The sequence below is a fragment of the Aquarana catesbeiana genome, linkage group LG01 (assembly GCF_042186555.1).
Source record: "Aquarana catesbeiana isolate 2022-GZ linkage group LG01, ASM4218655v1, whole genome shotgun sequence".
In the NCBI taxonomy this organism is placed as follows: Eukaryota; Metazoa; Chordata; class Amphibia; order Anura; family Ranidae; genus Aquarana; species Aquarana catesbeiana.
In genome coordinates, this window is record NC_133324.1 from 416,988,151 (window position 1) to 417,011,466 (window position 23,316).

Here is a 23,316-nt window from a genome sequence, read left to right on the forward strand (position 1 = left end):
GAGGCGTGGTAACCGATCACAGGGTGCGTCTGTCCACTGACTCGGTCGATCGACTGACCTTCATAAAAATGAGTGAGTCTTGGATCACCACAAGCTACCAAGCACCTGATGCTGATGTAACCGAATAATTTTTTTTGAAATCTCAGATCCCTTCAAAGACTGCCTATGCTGATGCTGAGTGACTATCCCTGAGTAATTATCCTCTTCCTCCTCAATCATCACGCTGATAGCTTGTAGAAACATTTTTGGTTCTGGGTGCCACCACCAGTGCCTAAGGCACAATTTTTCAGCCCCTGTTTAACAGGGGCGTGTAATTACAATTTTTGATGTTATACTTTGCAGCAGGGCTCGTTCCTGCATTCCAACTAGAGTGTCTTTGAGGGGTTGCAGTGTTGTGGCACCAGTGCCTAAGGCCCAATTTTTCAGCCCTTGTTTAACAGGGGCGTGTAATTACAATTTTTGATGCAATACTTTGCAGCAGGGCTCGTTCCTGCATTCCAACTAGAGTGTCTGTGAGGGGTTGCAGTGTTGTGGCACCAGCACCAGTGCCTAAGGCCTAATTTTTCAGCTCCTGTTCAACAGGGGCATGTAATTACAATTCTTGATCTAATATTTCACAGCAGAGCCCTGTGAGGGCTTACAGTGTTGTGGCCACAGCAACACCTAAGGCCCAAATTTCTGCTGAGTATATAGGGCAGGACCCTACTTTCAAACAACTAACTTACAAACGACTCCTACTTGCAAACGGAAGGAGACGACAGGAAGTGAGAATAAATCTACCCCTAGGAAGGGAAATTCTCTCCTGTAAGAGTTAATATGGGAAAAACATTTCTCCTTTCCACTGATGCTTTCCAATCCATTGGGACAAAAAGTGAGGTGAAATCTTCTGAAGAGGAGGAAAGACAGCAAAACAAATGTCACAGGGGTGATAACCCTTCCCTATGTTTTCCAAAAAGCTTAAAAAAGATTTTTTGGCTGGAGCTAAACACGTTAAAATTGTACCCGTTCAAAATTACAAAGAGATTCTACTTAACAACAAACCTACAGCCTGTATACTGCTGTTCAGAGTATATAGGGCCTGGTGGCCCCACACCTTTCCTTATTTTAATTTGGGTGCGGGGTTCCCCTTAATATCCACACAAGACCCAAAGGGCCTGGTAATGGACTGGGGGGTACCCATGCCGTTTGTCTCACTGATTTTCATCCATATTGCCAGGACCCGACATTACATTAAACCCGCAAGCAGTTTTAAATGAGATTTTTTCCTTTAAAAATGACATTTGGTGCAGGGACTGTTCTAAACACGGGAAACACGCGTCACTTTACAGGCATACTATAGACACCCCTCAGGTACGATATTTAAAGGAATATTTCACTTTTTTTTTTTTTACTTTAAGCATCATTAAAATCACTGCTCCCGAAAAAACGGCCGTTTTTAAAAGTTTTTTTTGCATTGATACATGTCCCCTGGGGTAGGACCTGGGTCCCCAAACCCTTTTTAGGACAATACCATGCAAATTAGCCTTTAAAATGAGAACTTTTGATTTCGAACGTTCGAGTCCCATAGACGTCAATGGGGTTCTAACGTTCGTGCGAACTTTCGGTCCGTTCACAGGTTCTGGTGCGAACCGAACCGGGGGGTGTTCGGCTCATCCCTAATGGTGGCCAAGACCATACAGCAGTTTAACAGGACAGGTTCCATCAAGAACAGGCCTCGCCATGGTCGACCAAAGAAGTTGAGTGCATGTGCTCAGCGTCTTTGGGAAATAAACATATGAGTGCTGCCAGCATTGCTGCAAAGGTTGAAGGGGTGGGTGGTCAGCCTGTAAGTGCTAAGACCATAAACCGCACGCTGCATCAAATTGGTCTGAATGGCTGTCCCAGAAGGAAGCCTCTTCTAAAGATGATGCACAAGAAAGCCGGCAAACAGTTTGCTGACGACAAGCAGACTAAGGACATGGATTACTGGAACCATGTCCTGTTGTCTGATGAGATCAAGATAAACTTATTTGGTTCAGATGGTGTCAAGCGTGTGTGGCAGCAAAAATGGCGTTGAGTCCCCCCCAAAACCCATATCAGGCCCTTCAGGTCTGGCATGGATTCTAAGGGGAACCCCGTGCCAACATTTAAAAAAAATGGCGTGGGGTCCCCCCAAAACACATACCATATCCAAGCAAGCAGCCATGGCAGGCCAGGAAAGTGGGGGCGAGCGAGCACCCCCCTCCCTCCTGAACCATACCAGGCCATTTGCCCTCAACATGGGGAGGGTACTTTAAGGTCCCGGTGATGTAACCGGGTGACCCTGCCCCCTTCTGACGTGATGTCACCAGTTTACGTCACTGGGTGGCCCGCCCTTGCCTATATAATATCTGTCAAAGCCAAGAGACAGCAGTCGGAGGAACACCTCCCATTAAGGCAGAACTTTTTTTTCTATTTTTCGGGTCCGTCGGGCGCCATGATTGAAGCTGGATGGATGTCACAGGGCACTTTTTTTAATAAAGGAATTGTCAAAAACTGTCTTTTTTATTTTTACTTTTTTGACACTTTTTGGTGAATAGGTAGGGCTACAATGTACCCCATACCCATTCACATCAGGGGGGCAGGATCTAGGGGTCCCCTTAATAAAGGGGCTTCCAGATTCTGATAAGCCCTCCGCCCGCAGACCCCTACAACCCCCAGGCAAGGGTTGTGGGGATGAGGCTCTTGTCCCCATCAACATGAGGTCAAGGTGCTTGGGGGAGACCCCCAAGCATCCTCCCCATGTTGAGGGCAAGCGGCCCGGTATGGTTCAGGAGGGGGGGCGCTTGCCCGTCCTCCCCCTTTCCTGGCCTGCCATGGCTGCTTGCTTGGATATCGGTCTGGTATGGATTTTGGGGGGGACCCCATGCTGTTTTTTTTTTTAAATTTGGCGTGGAGTTCCCCTTGATATCCTGGTACTGGGGGGGGACCCATGCCAATTTTTTAATTGATTTTTGTCTATATTGCCGGGATCCATTCCAGCCATGAGCAATTTTGAATGACAATTTTTCCTTTAGTAATGTCATTTTGCTGCGGCACAGTAAAACACATGAGAAGGAATGTGCCACTTTACAGGCAGAATAAGGGATCCCCCAGGCACGATATTTAAAGGAATAATTCATTTTTATTGTTTCACTTTAAGCATTATTAAAATCAATGCTCCTGAAAAACGGCCTTTCTAAAATCTTTTTTTTGCATTAATACATGTCGCCTGGGACAGTACCCGGGCCCCCAAACACTTTTTATAGCAATAACTTGCATATAAGCCTTAAAAATGAACACTTTTGATTTTTCATGTTCGTCTCCCATAAACTTTAACGGTGTTTGCATGTTTGCATACATTTTTTGTCTGTTCGCATGTTCTGGTGCGAACCAAACCGGGGGTGTTCTGCTCATCCCTAGTGGACTAAGTTCAAGAGGTATCCCGTAGGTGGAAAGCCTTTTAACCTGTCTGTGCTGCGCTTTTTCAGAAAGGCATGAAGTTTACTTAGGCCTACCCTGCCATTCTCTGTTTTACTACCCGGCTGGTGAGTCAAGGTCTTCTCATATCCTGAGGAGGCAACAAACTACTTGCAATCGTATCTTCATATTTTACTGGAACCCAAATTAGCGTCTGTGTCTCCTCTCCTGCCAAGCACCAACGCTGCCCAAGAAAAAATCTACTGAAGAGTCCTCTATACGCCAACAACTCAGGTCGCAACAAACCTTGCTGATAAGCCCGCTGGCTATCTCTCTCAGACAGCTCTTTTTCCACCTGAACACTACGCCTTATTTTGCTGGGCTGATTTATAATATTTGGTTAGTTTGTAGTTTACTTCTGTGCCCATCTAACTACGTTTTGTCTCTCTTTATTTACACAGCCTTATCGGAGGTTGCCTACACCTTCTCTTTTGGCTGCATGCTGGGTATGTGCTCTGTATTCTACTGTTCTACATTTCCCTGGGAAGACCCTACTTCTTACAGCTCATAATTGAGTCTCTCATGCATCTCCGGTAACACTGTCCATGCTGGGTGGTTCACATGTGGAAGAAAGAGAAGCTCACGCTCTTCTTGATATGTTCTTGTGTGTTTTTCCCCATTGATCCCAGTTGGATCAGTTGCTCCTCTAAGCCTTCCCCCTTAGGAGTCAAGCACCTCCTTGCCTGTGCTAAACCATTAGGTGGCACATCTTTGGCATCTTTTGGTCTAACTGATTTGTTACTTAGCGACTCTTTAAACTCTTCTGTTGGATCTCCCTTTTATACTTCCCCATCATGAGAGTTGTCTCTTGGAATGTCAAGGGGCTTCACTCTCCTCATACATAAATGGTGATTTTACAATACCCTAAACGCCTTAAAGCTGATATAGCATTATTACAAGAAACCCACTTGGCAGCGGAGGATTTTAATCACACGCGTAAACTCTGGGTGGGTCAAGTGTTTAGTTCGGCGGCTGTCAAGGGTAAGGCAGGAGTGCTCAGCCCCATCCATAAAAATCTATCTTGTGAGGTGTTATTGATAGAGAGAGACGCCGAGGGCCATGTTTTAACTGCAAAGCTGAGACTATCTACTCGGGAATGAGTCCTTTCCAATACTTACGTCCCAAACTCCCCCTCTAAACATTTTTTTCAAACTCTATCCTTCCATTTTGCCCCATTCCTCCACCTCCCTCTTCTGGTTGGGGGTGATTTTAACTCAGTGATGCACCTTCTTGAGGACAAATCCCCAGGTAGGGGCTCTCCAGGGGCCCCCCTTCTTCACTCACTACCCCCTTGACACATTTTGTGGATGTGTGGTTGATTATTTCTTTTGCAATCCCATTTCATTCAAATACACCACCAATTCTCACATCCATGAGAGCTATTTCTGAGCATGCCCCTATCTTAGTTGGCCTAGTAGATTTCACGCTGCTGAGCTCTGTAAACACATGGCATTTCCCATCCTATTTGTTAAATAACCAAGAACTCTTAAACGTCATAAGAAGGGCTTCAGCGGAATACGTGGACACTAGTTCCACAGAACCCAATATTTTCTGGGAGGCTGGAAAGGTCATGCTATGAAGTAAAATCATTGCCTTCTTTGCCGGCTACAGACTTTTTTTACTGAACAGTATCACGATGCAAGCAACACTCTCTATTTTGCCCAAACACATCTTTCACAGCAGAACTCTCCGGAACACAGAAAGGCTTGGCGTGAAGCCAAATTTCATTTTGTTTCATGGGCTGATGTGCAGGATTGGACTTTCAATATCACAAATATGGTAGTAAGGCCGGGAAGCTGTTGGCCCACCTGAGCATGGGTTACCGCATTGCTGCCCATATTTTCACGCTGAAGGACGTTCACAGTATGCTCACTTTGTGTACCAAAGACATCAACCATATCTTAGACCGATTTTATGATAACCTCTATGGTCCAGAACCCATCAACGAAGATGCGGCGCAGGCTTTCATGGATAAGGTCCCCCTCCCACAGATTGACCACATACTTCCAGCCCAGCTCAACTCTTCCAGTACCAAAACAGATGTTACATCCACAATTGTGTGTTTAGCTTATGGGAAAGCCTGGGGCCACTACAGGTACACGTCAGAGTTCTATACACGTCAGAGACTCCTGACCTTAGCTTCTGTTTACCAGTCAATCCTCGATGGGGGACAATACCTCCCTTCAGGCTTTCAAGCCAATATCAAATGAATCCCTAAGAAAGGTAAAGACCCTACAGAGCCAGGCTCCTACCATCTGATATCCTTGTTAAACCTTGACTCTAAAATATTATCCAAGGTTTTTGCCAATAGGTTAGCCTTAATTATGCCCATTCCGATCCATCCCTCTTAAGCTGGTTTCACCCTAGGGCATTCGGCCCCCTTAAACATGTGGAAGATCTTTACTGTTTTAGAACATGCAAGGGCTAATCCCTTCAGTGACCTAGCCATCATCACTCTAGATGTCGAGAAGGCTTTTGATAGCATTAGCTTTCACTGGTTGCGGTTAGTTCTGCAGAGTTTCAGCTTTTCTGGCTACTTTCTCCATCTCATTTCCACCATGTATTCTGAACCATCAGCAAATGAGATTGCTGCAGGGCACATCTCAAATAGCATTCCACTTCACAAAGGAATCAGACAGGGGTGCCCCTTGTCCCCACTTCTGTTCAACTTAGCTCTCGAGCCCCTGTCATGCTATCTCCTACTGCATTCATGCCTCCACAGAGTTGTGGTAGGCCATCATGAGTTACACACGGCTTTATTCTCTCTATTCTCTCTTTATTCCCCACATTCAGGAGATATTCACCCAGTATAGGGCTTGCTGAGGGTTAAGAATGACCTTCTCTAAGAGTAAAATCTTACTGTTGTTTCATGACACCCCCCCCCCAGACAGTTAACTAGTTGAGTGCAGCAACGAACCCTCCTTGCAAAATATTGCATCAAAAATTGTAGTTACACACCCCTGTTAAACAGGGGCTGAAAAATTGGGCCTTAGCCACTGGTGGCGGCGCCCAGAACCAAAAATATTCTTACAAGCTATCAGCATGATCATTGAGGAGGAAGAGGATAGTCACTCAGCATAACAGGATAGTCACTCAGCATCAGCTTAGGCAGTCTTGAAGGGATCTGACATTTCAAAAAAAAATTATTCGGTTACATCAGCATCAGGTGCTTGGTAGCTGGTGGTGATCCAAGACTGATTCATTTTTATGAAGGTCAGTCGATTGACTGAGTCGGTGGACAGGCACACCCTGTGATCGGTTACAAAACCTCCAGCAGCACTGAATGTGCGTTCCAAAAGAACGCTGGATGTAGGACAGGCCAGTAGCTCAGTTGCATACTGTGCAAGCTGTGGCCAGTGATCCATCCTCAAGACCCAGTAACCCAGAGGATTTTCGGTGGGAAAGGTGTCCAAGTCAGATCTTGCCCCTAGGTATTCCTGCACCATGTAAAACAGACGTTGGCGATGGTTGCTGGAACCGATCATACCTTGGGGCTGCGGACTAAAAAATTGTCTGAAGGCATCGGTCAGACAGCCACCTTCTCCACCGCTCCTTTTTTGCCTCAGCAACACGTTGTCCAGGAACAGGAGTTTGTAACCTCCCAGTCTCTGGGAACGCGTTGCACAGACCTTTCTGCAAGGCCTCCCGAAGATGTTTCATCCTCTGCTCTCTCTGCGACGGCAAGATAAGGTCCGCAACCTTACCCTTGTAATGTGGATCAAGGAGGGTTGCCAGCCAGTATTGATCCCTCTCCTTGATACCATGAATATGGGGATCCTTCCACAGGCTTTGCAGGATCAGGGAGGCAATGCAGTGTAGGTTTGCTGAGGCATTCGGTCCGGAGTCCTCTGGGTCACTAAGGACGACATGATCCGCAGCCACCTCCTCCCAGCCACGTACAAGTCCATGGGTTTCTTGGGACTGTAAATGATCCCTTAAAGACTGCTGCTGATGCTGAGTGCCAGGCTCCACCTCCATGCTGACACAATCCTCCTCTTCCTCCTCCTCCTCCTCCTCGTCCTTTTCCTGTGTGATCGGTGGGCACGCAGGAACACCATCTGGATAAAGGGGGCCTTGAGGGCTAAGGAAGTCCTCCTTATCCTGCCTCTGTTCTGCCTCAAGTGCCCTGTCCATTATTCCACACAGCGTGTGCTCCAACAGGTGGACAAGGGGGACAGTGTCACTGATGCATGCACTGTCACTGCTCACCATCCTCATGGCCTCCTCAAATGGTGACTGGATAGTGCATGCATCCCTGATCATGGCCCACTGGCGTGGGGAAAAAAAACAAGCTCTCCTGACCCTGTCCTGGTGCCATAGTCACACAGGTACTCATTGATGGCCCTCTGCTGCATGTGCAGCCGCTGCAGCATGGCCAACGTTGAGTTCCACCTGGTGGGTATGTCACAGATTAGTCGGTTCTTGGGCAGGTTAAATTCCTTTTGGAGGTCAGCCAGCCGAGCACTGGCATTATATGACCGGCAGAAATGCACACAGACTTTCCTCGCCTGCCTCAGGACATCCTGTAAGCCCGGGTACCTGCCCAAGAACCGCTGCACCACCAAGTTAAGGACGTGAGCCAAACAGGGCACATGGGTCATTTGTCCCTGTCGGAGGGCGGAGAGGAGGTTGATGCCATTGTCGCAAACCACCATTCCTGCCTTAAGTTGGCGTGGCGTCAACCACCTCTGAAGCTGCCCCTGGAGAGCTGACAGAACCTCTGCCCCAGTGTGGCTCCTGTCCCCAAGCACACCAATTCAAGCACCGCATGGCATCTTTTGGCCTGCGTAGTTGCGTAGCCCCTTGAACGCCTACGGAGCACCGCTGGTTCCGAGGACAAAGCACAGGAAGAGGCCATGGAGGAAGAAGAAGAGGAGAGGTGGAGGAGAGAGGTGTGTCAGAATCACCAGTAGTAGCATTTTGGAGGCGTGGTGGCGGAACAACCTCCAACACTACTGCACCTTGTCCTGCATCCTTCCCAGCTGCCAGCAGAGTCACCCAATGTGCCATGAAACTTAGGTAACATCCCTGTCCATGTCTGCTGGACCATGAGTCAGCTGTAATATGCACCTTACCGCTGACCGCCCTGTCCAGCGAGGCATGGACATTGCCTTCCACATGCCGATAGAGATGTGCTTGACACATAGTTATGGTGTCTTATGTTCTATGATTGCATCCTGATGTTACTTGCTGCCTATGTATTTGCTCTACTCTTGTCATGTTTAGTGGTTGACATTGTCTAAGCCCAATGTCAGCTCTTTTCATGCAAAACCCTAGCTCTGGCTCCTTCCCCCTTTCCTTCCCCTCCCTTCCCCCCACCCCCCATTACATTGTATGCTATTTTCTTTATATGTTATGTATATTGTTCTACACTAGTCAATGTGCTGAGTCTCTTAAAATCCAATTAAGGCAGGCTTCCACCCAAAAGTGGACCTTCCACTCATTGTACTTCTCCCCCCCTCTGGTGCCACTTCTGGGAGCCTCAGCCGCGGGTATTGATGTCATGGCTCGGGCACCCTCCTCCTCCCCCTGTCGCCGGGCCAGTAGGTGAGAGGAGCGGAGCCTCACGCATCAGCTGCAGTGCCGACTTTACTGGACTCCAGGACAAATAAGTGTCCAATTATTAAAAGTCAGCAGCTGCAGTATGTACAGCTGCTGGCTTTTAATTTTTGCAGTGGTGGGCGGACCTCCGCTTTAAGTTTCTTAAAAAAAAAAAAAAATGTTCCTTTCTGCTATAAAAACATATCCAATAAAAAATGATAAAAAAAAAAAAAAAAACACATTTCATCATAAATTTAGGCCAATATATTCTGCTACGAATTTTTGGTAAGAAAAATCATAATAAGCACATATTGATTGGTTTGCGCAAAAGTTATAGCATCTGCAAGCTATGGGATATAGAGTTTACTGGAATTTTATTTATTTATATATTTATTTTTTTATACTAGTAATGGCGGTGATCAGCACCTTATAGTGGAACTGGGATAGTACGGTGGACAGTCTGACACTAACCGACACTTTTGATACTTTGTGGGAACCAGTGACACTAATACAGTGATCAGTGCTAAAAATATGCACTGTCACTGTACTAATAACACTGGCTGAGAAGGGTTTAAACATCTAGAGTGATCAAAGGGTTAAATGTGTGCCTAACCAGTGTTTCTGTGTTTCTGTGTACTATGTGTGCTGCCTTTATTAAGGGATTTGATGGATTTTATTCCTTTTGCAGGGAAAGAAAATCTATGTCACAATCTGGATTCAGGCTCAGAGGCCAGTAGCTATAGCAATGGAGCAGCACCCACCGAAATGTGGGACAGGTATACAATCAGGTCATCCTAATCGGCATTTACCAGAGCTCTCGAGGGTGGAGATGGGTTTTGCTGCATGTTAGTACCAGGTTGCGGTCCTCAGGATCGCCCCACCAGGAGGTGATATAGCAGGTAGGAATCAAGCAGATGCGTAGTCGAGGAACAAGCCAAAGGTCGGCAACGAATACTAGCAAAGATACGAGCAGCAGCAGGAGAGACAAAAGCAAGATATTGGCTAGAGGGAGCACAATAATCTGGCAAACAGAAAGTACAGAGACATTGCTTAAACCAGGAAGTACATGGAAGGAGCAAAGAGTTCAAAAATCATTCAAGGAATTGTCCAGAGAACTTTCCAGCATTCCAGGTGGCTCAGCAGGCAGAGTCATTGCCAAACACAGCAGAGGTCCCAGGTTCAAGTTCACATATGCAGAGCTCTGTCCAGCCTCTCTGCTCGACAATCAGTGGGTGCTCGCTGTGTTTGGCTTCTGCTGTGACTAATCACAACAGAAACAGTGCACGTGCGCACCCCCTACCCAGATATGTAGAATCACGTATATATACGTGATTCTGCACAGAATGGTCGGCAAGTGGTTAAATAGCTAGTGCTATATAGTGAAATTCCCCAATATCACTATTAACACTATGCATAATACATTACAAGGAAGTTAAAACACTATTTCTAATCAAATATTATCAATGCACAGATAGAGTTTACAGTAAAAAAGATATATATATATTTTCAAACCTGCTATTACATACTAATTGTGCTTTTCAATGTGTTTACGTACAATTTCTATATAGAGGATACAATCCTATAGATCATTCAAGTGGTTAACCCAATGCAGTTTTTGTGAGGTTTTAAAATGGCTATTCCATTTTTTTCATTAAGTTAAGTTATTAATATTTCTATTGTATCCTGCAGCAATAGAGAAAAGATTATAGGAGCTACCTTATTCAAAATATTACAATAAATTATTTATGTATTTATAATATAGAATATCAAGAGTAAAAAGTCATTATGGCCACTTTAGTTTTGCCCTCAGGAGAGAGGAAAAAGAAAAAAAAAGGCAAATGAAAATGAAAATTATGAAAGAATAAGAAAGACAGAAGGGAGTCATTTTAATGAAAAAAAAATACATATGGTATGTTTAGAAGTAACATTTTATGTCATAAGGTGGTACAGTGCTTTGTATATCCAAGCTCTGGATACTGAGTACATAAGATTAGCATTAACAAAAAGAAAAGCACAAATAAAATAATGATATGTATTAAACCATCAAGACCAACTAAACCATCCTTCTTTTCTAATAAAGTTTTTAATTTATGGGCTTGTCTGATTAGCTGTACAGTAAATATGTCTTTGCTAAAAAAAACAATGATGAATTATAATTTCTGGGAATATACAATATATATATATATATATATATATATATATATATATATATATATATATATATATATATATGTATATATATATATATATATATATGTATATATATATATATATATATATATATATGTGTTTCCAATGAAACTATATAAGTGTGGAAACTTTTTGAAGGCTGCTGTATATACTGTATATACTCACCCGCCACTTTATTAGGTACACCTTGCTAGTACTGGGTTGAAGCCCCTTTTGCCTTCAGAACTGCCTCAATTCTTCATGGCATAGATTCAACAAGGTGTTGGAAACATTCCTCAGAGATTTTGGTCTATATTGACATGATAACATCATGCAGTTGCTGCAGATTTGTCGGGTGCACACCCAAGATGCAAATCTCCTGTTTGACCACATCCCAAAGGTGGTCTATTGTATTGAGATTTGCTGATTGTTGAAGCCATTGTAACCTCAGTTTCCTGTTCTTAGCTGACAGGCGTGGGACCCGGTGTGATCTTCTGCTGCTGTAGCTCATCTGCTTCAAGGTTTGATGTGTTGTGCGCTCAGAGATGGTATTCTGCATACCTTGGGTGTAACTAGTGGTTATTTGAGTTACTGTGGCCTCTCTATTATCTCAAACCAGTCTCCTCTGACCTCTGACATCAACAAGGCATTTTCATCCACACAACTCCTGCTCACTGGATATTTTCTCTTTTTCGGACCATTCTAACTGGAATCCCTAGAGATGGTTGTGCATGAAAATCACAGTAGCTCAGCAGTTTTTAAAAAATACTCAGACCAGCTCGTCGGGCACCAACATTAATGCCACATTCAAAGTCACTTAAATCCCCTTTCTTTCCCATTCTGATGCTCGGTTTGAACTTCAGCAAGTCGTCTTCACCATGTCTAGATGCCTAAATGCACTGAGCTGCTGCCATGTGATTGGCTGATAAGCAATTTGTGTTACCAAGCAATTGATCAAAGTGTAAGTGGCCGATGAGTGTGTGTATATATATATATATATATCCTACTATAAAAAAATGTTAACTATAAGAAGTTCTATCAAATTGGGAACATATACATTTGTCGCTTTATTATTACTGTGTATATTTACTTGCATTACTAAAGATATTTTTTTTCATAAAAATAACAAACATGTTATACTTATCTGCTCTGTGTAATCCTATTGCTCAAAGTGGCCCCAGACCTGCTGACCGCTCCTTCTCTGCTGTGTCTGCCCCCTTAACAAGCTGCTTGCTATGGGAGCAGACACAGCAGGTTTGCTCCCGAGCTGGGTTTAGTGTGTCTATAGACAGATAGTGCTGCTTGGCCCCACCCCCCTCTCCCTTCTTACTGGATTTGATTAACAGCAGTGGGAGTCAATGGCTCCTGCTGCTGGCTCCATGTCCAGTGAGGGGAGAGAGCGCTACCTGTCTCAGGCACAGTGCTGGATCGAGGTTAGGCTCAATTAACATTTGGGGGGGGGGGAAACATTCAAAAGTTTTTTTACCTTAATGCAGAGAAAGCATTAAGGTAAAAACTCTTTAGAACCACTTTAAAGTGGAACTTTACCAATAACTTTAATAAAAAAACATACATTGCACATTAATAATTATAATAACAAACTTAATGTTTGCTATCACTTGTCTCTAGCATTGCTCTTGTTTCTTTTTGGCCAAGGCCACCACTTTGTTGAAGCCCAGAGCAGTCATTTCCTTAATGAGAACTCTTCCCCTCTCCTTGGTCTCAAAAAGTATATGTCCCTTACTGTAATTAAAATGTGTGCATTTCCAGCCATGGTTATATGTCTTAGCTTAACCGCTTTATGACCACCCCAGATTTACTGCTACAGGGCGGCCGCTCTGTGCAGAATCACATATATATATACATATATATATATATATATATATATATATATATATATATATATATACGCAATTCTGCACTTCTGGGTTTTGGGCGAGAGCGCGCACTGCAAGCGGCTCGCTCCAGCTGTGATTAGGGGTGGATCAGGGTGTCGCGTTGACCTGATGTCCATCGGGACCCCCCTATCGTTCAGGACTCTGACAGAATGACAGTCTGCTTATGTGGACAAGACAGACCGTAATTCTGTGAGTACAGAAGACATGGATCCTATGTTCCTGTGAAGCAGAAACACCTATCCATGTCTTCAAGTAGTTGAAGCACCTCCCCAACAGTTAGTATGTACTCCCTAAGAACACAATAAACCCTTTGATCGCCCCTGCCAGTGTAATTAGTACAGTAACAGTGCATATTTTAGTGTCAACAAGTGTCAAAAGTGTCATTTAGGTTTACGATTTGACCGCCGCAATATCGCAGTCCCACTATAAGTCGCTGATCGCTGCCATTACTAGTAAAAACAAAAAAAAAAATAGATAAATAAAAATATGCCATAGTTTGTAAATGCTGTAACTTTTGCGCAAACCAATCAATATACACTTATTAGGATTTTTTTTTTTTTTACCAAAAATATGTAGCAGAATACATATTGGCCTAAATTGATGAAGAAATCAGATTTTTTAAATTTTTTTGGATGTGTTTTAGAGCAGAAAGTAAAACAAACCCTGCAGAGGTGATAAAATACCACTAAAAGAAAGCTCCATTTGTGGGAAAAAAATATATCGATTTTATTTATTTTTTTGTGTGCAGCATCGCAAGACTGCGCAATTGTCAGTTAACCACTTCAGCCCCGGAAGGATTTACCCCCTTCCTGACCAGAGCACTTTTTACAATTCGGCACTGCGTCGCTTTAACTGCTAATTGCGCGGTCATGCAATGCTCTACCCAAACGAAATTTGCGTCCTTTTCTTCCCACAAATAGAGCTTTCTTTTGATGGTATTTGATCACCTCTGCCGTTTTTATTTTTTGCGCTATAAACGGAAAAAGACTGAAAATTTTGAAAAAAAATGATATTTTCTACTTTTTGTTATAAAAAAAATCCAATAAACTAAATTTTAGTCATACATTTAGGCCAAAATGTATTCGGCGACATGTCTTTGGTAAAAAAAATGTCAATAAGCGTATATTTATTGGTTTGCGCAAAAGTTATAGCGTCTACAAACTAGGGTACATTTTCTGGAATTTACACAGCTTTTAGTTTATGACTGCCTATGTCATTTCTTGAGGTGCTAAAATGGCAGGGCAGTACAAAACCCCCACAAATGACCCCATTTTGGAAAGTAGACACCCCAAGGAAATTGCTGAGAGGCATGTTGAGCCCATTGAATATTTATTTTTTTTGTCCCAAGTGATTGAATAATGACAAAAAAAAAAAAAAAATTTACAAAAAGTTGTCACTAAATGATATATTGCTCACATAGGCCATGGGCATATGTGGAATTGCACCCCAAAATACATTCAGCTGCTTCTCCTGAGTACGGGGATACCACATGTGTGGCACTTTTTGGGAGCCTAGCCACGTACGGGGCCCCGAAAACCCAGCACCACCTTCAGGATTTCTAAGGGCATACATTTTTGATTTCACTCCTCACTACCTATCACAGTTTTGAAGGCCATAAAATGCCAAGATGGCACAACCCCCCCCCCAAATGACCCCATTTTGGAAAGTAGACACCCCAAGCTATTTGCTGAGAGGCATGGTGAGTATTTTGCAGCTCTCATTTGTTTTTGAAAATGAAGAAAGACCAGAAAAAAAATTTTTTTTTTTTCTTTTTTCAATTTTCAAAACCTTGTGACAAAAAGTGAGGTCTGCAAAATACTCACTATACCTCTCAGCAAATAGCTTGGGGTGTCTACTTTCCAAAATGGGGTCATTTGGGGGGGTTTTGTGCCACCTGGGCTTTCCATGGCCTCCGAAACTGTGATAGGCAGTGAAGAGTGAAATCAAAAATTTACGGCCTTAGAAAGCCTGAAGGCGGTTCTTGGTTTTCGGGGTCCCGTACGCGGCTAGGCTCCCAAAAAGTCCCACACATGTGGTATCCCCGTACTCAGGAGAAGCAACAGAATTTATTTTGGGGTGTAATTTCACAAATCCCCATGGCGTGTTTGAGCAATATAACATTTAGTGACAACTTTGTGCAAAAAAAAAAAAAAAATTTGTCTCTTTCCCGCAACTTGTGTCACAATATAAAATATTCCATGGACTCGACATGCCTCTCAGCAAATAGCTTGGGGTGTCTACTTTCCAAAATGGGGTCATTTGGGGGGGTTTGAACTGTCCTGGCATTTTATGCACAACATTTAGAAGCTTATGTCACACATCACCCACTCTTCTAACCACTTGAAGACAAAGCCCTTTCTGACACTTTTTGATTACATGAAAAAATTATTTTTTTTTGCAAGAAAATTACTTTGAACCCCCAAACATTATATATTATTTTAAAGCAAATGCCCTACAGATTAAAATGGTGGGTGTTTCATTTTTTTTTTCACACAGTAATTGCGCAGCGATTTTTCAAACGCATTTTTTGTGGAAAAAACACACTTTTTTAAATTTTAATGCACTAAAACACACTATATTGCCCAAATGTTTGATGAAATAAAAAAGATGATCTTAGGCCGAGTACATGGATACCAAACATGACATGCTTTACAATTGCGCACAAACGTGCAGTGGCAACAAAATTAATACATTTTTAAAAGCCTTTAAAAGCCTTTACAGGTTACCACTTTAGATTTACAGAGGAGGTCTACTGCTAAAATTACTGCCCTCGATCTGACCTTCGCGGTGATACCTCACATGCATGGTGCAATTGCTGTTTACATTTGACGCCAGACCGATGCTTGCGTTCGCCTTAGCGCGAGAGCAGGGGGGACAGGGGTGCTTTTTTTTTTTTTTTTTTTTTTTTCTTTATTATTTTTTTGCTTTTTTATCTTATTTTTAAACTGTTCCTTTCATATTTTTTTTTAAATCATTTTTATTGTTATCTCAGGGAATGTAAATATCCCCTATGATAGCAATAGGTAGTGACAGGTACTCTTTTTTGAAAAAATTGGGGTCTATTAGACCCTAGATTTCTCCTCTGCCCTCAAAGCATCTGACCACACCAAGATCGGTGTGATAAAATGCTTTCCCAATTTCCCAATGGTGCTGTTTACATCCGGCGAAATCTAAGTCCTAAAATGCTCGTAGCTTCCGGTTTCTTAGGCCATAGAGATGTTTGGAGCCACTCTGGTCTCTGATCAGCTCTATGGTCAGCTGGCTGAATCACCGGCTGCATTCTCAGGTTCCCTGTTGAGACAGGAGAGCCAGAGAAAAACACGGAAGACGGTGGGGGGGGGCATTCCCTCCCACTGCTTGTAAAAGCAGTCTAGAGGCTAATTAGCCACTAGGATTGCTTTTACATGAAAGCCGACCGCTGGCTGATAAGAATGATACCAAGATGATACCTAAACCTGCAGGCATCATTCTGGTATAACCACTCAAAGTCGTGAATGGCGTACCTGAAGACAAAAAAATGGTTAACAATAAAGCACAGTAAACGGTAAAGTATAAAAAATTGCATACCTGAAAAGCAAACATGATAAAACATAATAACAATAAAACATTGCAGAATAGAATACAGTAAAAAAGAGCAGAACACCAGAGAGAGAATAGAGAGAGAGAGAACAATAAAACGACAACTATTTTTTTTTATTTTTGTTTGTGTTTTTTTTTTTTTTTTTACACTTTTTTTTTGTAACTGTAACTTTTATAACTGTAACCGGTTCCAGGTTCGGGTCTCTCAAAATGCGATGGCATCTTGGGAGACCCTGTGAAAGTGTGCCTAGTCTGTGCAATGCTGTACCCTACGCTAATACTCAACTAGTGAATGGTAGCGTTCAAAACATTCACCAATGCAAAGACCAGGATTATCAGGACAGGAGGGACAATAATAGCGGGTGTCACGTCTATATACACGCTTGCTGCAGACACATCTTTTTTGGGGGGGTTCGTTGGGTAGGGGTACTCGGGAGGACATATAAATGCCTCTCATGCAGCCGACTGCATTTGGTTGGGGATGTGAATGGGGGAAGTACGGGCGCTGCAGAAGTGGTGGGTTCCCAATTAGGATTGGCGAATGCAGCAGGAAGGGCATTATGGGCATGACGGGCCTGTGTTTGTCTTTTTGGTGGCAGCGGGACACTACTTGTGCTTGCCACCTCACCAGCTTGAACTGCACTTATGGGACTCGCCACGTCACCAAGTGTTACTGCAGTGCTGGTATGACTACGACCGGGGTGTACTAGGCCGCTGGCGCTTGCCAGTTCACCAAAACGCTACAAAAAAAAGTGACAGTGATCGATCGATACTGCACTTGGGTGGGCTGGGCTGGGCCGGGCGGAGGGGCAAAACGCAGGTGCTAGCAGGTATCTGGGCTGATCCCACTAACACTGCGTTTTTGGGAACCCTAAACTGCTGGGGACGCTAGTATAGATCTGATCGGATCAGATATTGATCCGATCAGATACTATACCACTAAGGGAGGTGTACGGTGCGTGCGTGGGTGTTAGTGGTACTGGCGCTAATCTGACGCTGCCTGGGGCTGGTGCTTGCCAGTTCACCAAAATGCTACCAAAAAAACTGTTAGCGATCGCAGGGATCAGGCCTGACTCTGCGAACGCTGCAGTTATGCGTTTAGTGTTTTGTAAGTGACAGTGATCGATCGATACTGCACTTGGGTGGGCTGGGCGGAGGGGCAAAACGCAGGTGCTAGCAGGTATCTGGGCTGATCCCGCTAACACTGCGTTTTTGGGAACCCTAAACTGCTGGGGACGCTAGTATAGATCTGATCGGATCAGATATTGATGTGTTCAGATACTATACCACTAAGGGAGGTGTACGGTGCGTGTACGGTGCGTGCGTGGGTGTTCGCGGTACTGGCGCTAATCTGACGCTGCCTGGGGCGACGCATATCACCGCCGGGCGATCAGGGGGCTAAACCTTTATTCGGTAATAAACGGCGGGTGCCCTGACACTAAAAAAAATAAACGAACTAACCAGCGTCACCCGTAACAGTTATACGGTGATCAGTGGTGAAAGGGTTAACTAGGGGGCAATCAAGGGGTTAAAACATTTATTCGGTAGTATATGGGGGTCCCTGTCGCTATAAAACGCTGACAGCGAACCTAAATATTTACGTTCCTAACTAGCGTCACCAGCGACACTAATACAGCGATCAGAAAAATGATTGCTTAGCGACACTGGTGACAGGGGGTGATCAAGGGGTTAAAACTTTATTAGGGGGGGTTAGGGGGGTACCCTAGACCTACAGGGGGCTAATACTAACTGTCCTACCACTGCTAACTGTCACAAACTGACACTATGCAGTAATCAGGAAAAAAACAAAACAAAACAAAAAAACCTGCTTGGTGTCAGTTTGTGACAGGGGGGGGGGTGATTGGGGGGGATCGGGGGGCGATCGGGGGGGGATCGGGGGTGTTTAGTGCGCCTGGCATGTTCTACTGTGTTGTGTGAGTGTTGGTGCACTTACATGTCTTCTCTCCTCGGTGCTGGAACGGAAACTGGCCAGCCGAGGAGAGATGACATCACATCCTCTGCCTCTGTGTACTATACAGAGGCAGGGGATGTTTCTCATTGGCTGGGAGCGATCGCGAGGGGGGGGCCACGATCGGATGGTCTCCCCCTCGTCTCTCAACTCTCCCAGCCAAACGCCGACCGCCGATGGCACCGGGGGGGGGGTCCGATCGGACCCCCCGCCCGCGGGAAGGCAATCACGTACCAGGTACGTGATTTTGCCTGCCCGTGCCGCTCTGCTCACGTATATATGCGTGAGGCGGTCGGCAAGTGGTTAAAGCAACGCAGTGCCGTATCGCAAAAAATGGCCTGGTCAGGAAGGAGGTAAACCTCCCAGAACTGAAGTGGATAATTGGAGGGGAAGACTGCCAAAGCTTTACAATGCTGAAGTTCACAGCACTACTAGCAGAAAGGAAAGCGAATCTGGGAGATAAGAGAAGACACTATCCGAGTAAGTTTATTTATTTTCTGTCTCTCTAGCAGCAGAATTTGTCCTGTCACCTCTTCAGCTTTTTATTCTCCCTCTATCCCTAATCTGTTCTTCGACAGCACAGTCTGTGTCATTCCTGTTGCTTCTTCTTGATTCTTGTACCTCTTTTCAGGCCTTCAGCAAACAAACTTCTTTCTGTTACAGCCAAATATTTCAGGTTGCAGGTTTATAAAGCCGAGATAATAATTTCCTGCATCCTTCTCCTGGGGGAAGATACTCATTTGGGGCCCATCTCCCGAGGAATGGTTTAACTGATCTTAAGTACAAATTTCATTTTTTTAATTAATAGGTAGGGGTACTACCCCTTACTTATTCACTTGGAGGGAAGCAGTTTTTGGTGTCCTCATATTGTTAAAGGGGGCTTCCAGATTTCAATAAGTTCCCATAGACCCTCACTACCACCAGGCAAGGTTTATAAGGAAGAGGGCCTTGTTCTCATCAACATAGGGGCAATATGCTTTGTCATGGGGATTCCTCCCAGCCAAGGTATCCCTCCATGTTGAGGAAGTGTGGCCTGATATGGTTCAAGAAGGGATGGCCACATGCTCATCCCCCTCTTTTGTGGTAATGCAGCCACACTGCATGCTTGGATAAGGTTCCAATATGGATTTTACCGAGGGACCTCACACTTTTTTCCCTGAATTTGCATGGGGTTTCTCCTTACAATTTATACCAGATCCAAAGGGTCTTATATAGAATTTGAAGGGAAGGGGGCTCACGCTGTTATTATGGAGAGAATCCCATGCCATTTTCAATCTATCCTCACCCCTTCTCTTACAAGGTCAGGCATCCCCAGCCATGTAAGTGAATGGGACAAGTGACATCAATGGTTTTTAGGAACTCAATGGTGTCTGCACCCATCAGTAGAGATGGGCTGAACACCCCTGATTTGTTTCGTCCCAGAATTCCCGAACATCGCAAAAGTTTGGAACCCGAACGATGAACCCCATTGAAGTCTATGGGGCCCGAACTTGAAAAATCAATAGTCACAATTTTGAAGGCTTATATGCAAGTCATTGGCCATAAAAAGGTTACTGCCCTGGAGGACATGTACCAATGCAAAAGAAATCGCTGTGGAAAAGGAGGCAGAATAAGCCACTCTGGCAGCTATGGTGGACTGTGCACTAGTGTCAACTTGAATCATAGAGGATGAGGAGGATGAGGATGGTTTAGTAAGTCAGTCCACCACCTCATCTGCATGTTGTGGCTTGATAGCATGGGCAACATCATTAAACATATACAAATGTGCCCTGCCTGAGGATGGACCATGTCCACCTTTGCCTGTGGACACAGACACTGCTGGCCCCCTCATAGTGCCATGGGAAGGTCTGCCTCTCCTTATTGGCCTCCCAGACATGATGGGGGGCTTATTACCCAAATTTAATGGAAACTGGAAATGTGTGATTGGATGCACTTTATTGAAAGAAAAGTGGTGTTTGGTGCACTTTAAATTGAGGACTGACGCTGACAGAAAAAAACTATAAAAAAAATAAAAAAATAAAAAAGGGGGAACACCAGCAATGCAGTCAGAAAAACTGTGGCTGTTAATTTTTTTTAAAAAAAGGGGCAGTCAGGGAACAAAAAAAAACAAAAAAACTCACAAAAATACAGCACTGTATACAGCACTAAATGTTATGTAATGCTGTGTTAAACACTGCACTACATTAACACACTATACAGACACACTATACTAACACTACACTAATGCTCCGTACACATGGTCGGATTTTCCAACGGAAATGTTCGATAGGAGCATGTTGTCGGAAATTCCAACCGTGTGTAGGTTCCATCGGACATTTTCCATCGGAATTTCCATCACACAAAATTTGAGATCTGGATCTCAAATTTTCCAACAACAAAATCCGTTCTCCTAAATTCTGATCGTGTGTACACAATTTCGACTCACAAAGTTCCACGTATGCTCTTAATCAAGTACGAGACGGAAGCGCTCATTCTGGTAAAACTAGCGTTTGTAATGGAGATAGCACATTCATCACGCTGCAAATTTTAAAATCTTTTAATGCAGTGCATTCTCTTCTTGAGTTTTGACAAACTGATTTCTTTATTATTTTTCATGATCTCATGAATATTCTTTTTTTCATCAGATCTTCATAATAATGTTTAGATTTTTTGTTTATATATATTTTTTTTAATTTATCCAGATCTCCTATTTTTTTTATAGTGATCTTCATAATAAGGTTTAGAATTTTTGTCATAATCTCCATAATTTTTTTTTCGTTTTGTGTCAAGTTACCACAACACCATTATTATCTTGTATTTTTTCCTTGTCAAAAGAAGTTTATTGAGTATACAATGTTATAAAGATACATAAAGTAAGTTTACAAGGATCTATAAAGTAAGCTCATTGTTTTACAGTAGGGTTTATATAGGTAAATATCATGAAATTTCAAATATTAAACATTGGGTTCACGTAAACCTAAATTAAAGATATATATCATTTCCTTAGTTACTTTTGTATGTATTTAAATTATTTATACCTACTATACATATTGCTTACAAGTAGAGTGTATATAGGTCAAATAAATTCTGATAATGAGCTTTAATCGTAAGGTGGAGAAAAGGAAAGAGAAAGAAGAAAAAGGATTGAAAGGTAGAGGTATGGTCCACAAGGTTGTCCCGCTCGTCAGTTTATTATTCTTTTTAGTTCTCTTTGAAGCCTTAGAATGGGTGTCTCTGTAAGTCATTTAATCTGTTACCATGGCAACAGGACAGAGTCATTGAAGTTTGACAGGAACTGTTGTTTTATCCAAGGATGCCAAAGTTTTTCAAATTTTGGAATTTGATTTTGATCGATGGCTACCATCTTAGCATGGGACATTGTATTATTCATTCTGTGAATTGTTTCTGCTAGTACCAATGTAGGAGATTTCCATGCCTTGGCCACTGTTTGTTTTGCAGCCGTTATTAGTTGGATCATAAGTTTGAATTGAGAGAGTGTTAACCATTCCGGTTTTAGATTAAGTAAAGTTAAATATGGATCTGGTTGTATTATTTTTTTAAATATTTTAGATGCAATCACGAAGACTTCCTTCCAGAAGGTTTGGATTACTGGGCACGTCCACCATATGTGTAAATATGTGCCTATTTCTGGGCATCCTCGAAAACAAAGAGGTATTAGGTGAATATTTTGCCACTCTAGCGGGTACAAGGTACCAGCGAGTTAGGACTTTATAATTTGTCTCCAGTGCTAAGATGTTGGGTGAAGATGACTTAGATGTGAGCCATATGTTAGACCAGTCCGTGTCTTCTAAAGTTCGTCCCAGGTCCTCCTCCCACCTCTGAACGTAAGAGGGTCTATTAAGATTTGCTACTCCATATAATTGATTATAAAGTGATGAAATTGTACCTTTAGCAAATGGATCTTTTGTACAGATTGATTCAAAAATGGATAATTGGGATAATGGTGTATCCCCCTTTAGGAATGGTGTATAGAAATTTTTGATTTGGAGATATCTAAATATCTCAGAGTTTGGCAGATCATATTTTTCTCTAAGCGATGGGAATGAAAGGAATGATTTAGATGCTATGAAGTCATTTAGTGTCTGAATGCCTGATGTTGTCCAAGCTTTAAAAGAATTTGGGTAGATCCATGCCGGATAAAAGGCTGGATTTCTGATAAAAGAAAGGAGAGGATTGTGTGGAGATTGTAACTGATATTTGGTTTTTAGTTTATCCCAGAGAGATAAGAAGTGTTTAGTTATGGGATTATGAATTTTAAAGCAGTCTTTAGGATCAAGCCATAATAAATTTGATATTAATAGAGGGTCATTTTCTGAAGCCTCTATAAATACCCATAATGGGATTTCCTGTTTTGCATGGTATTTGGACAGACTGGCCAAATGTGCTGCTCTGTAGTAGTTAGTAAAATTAGGGTATCCCAGGCCTCCTTTATTTTTGGGAAGATGTAGTGTGCGTATAGGTATACGTGGTTTCGAAGAGCCCCATATAAATGAAGTTGCTCTTTTTTGTACTATTCTCAAAAAATAGGAAGGAATTGGAATAGGGAGGACTCTGAATAGATAAAGCAATTTGGGTAGAATAGTCATTTTGATTGCATTAATCTTCCCTATCCAGGATAAAGGAAGTTGCGACCATTGTTTTATTAGATTTGTGATCTGTCTTAATACAGGAGTATAATTGGTT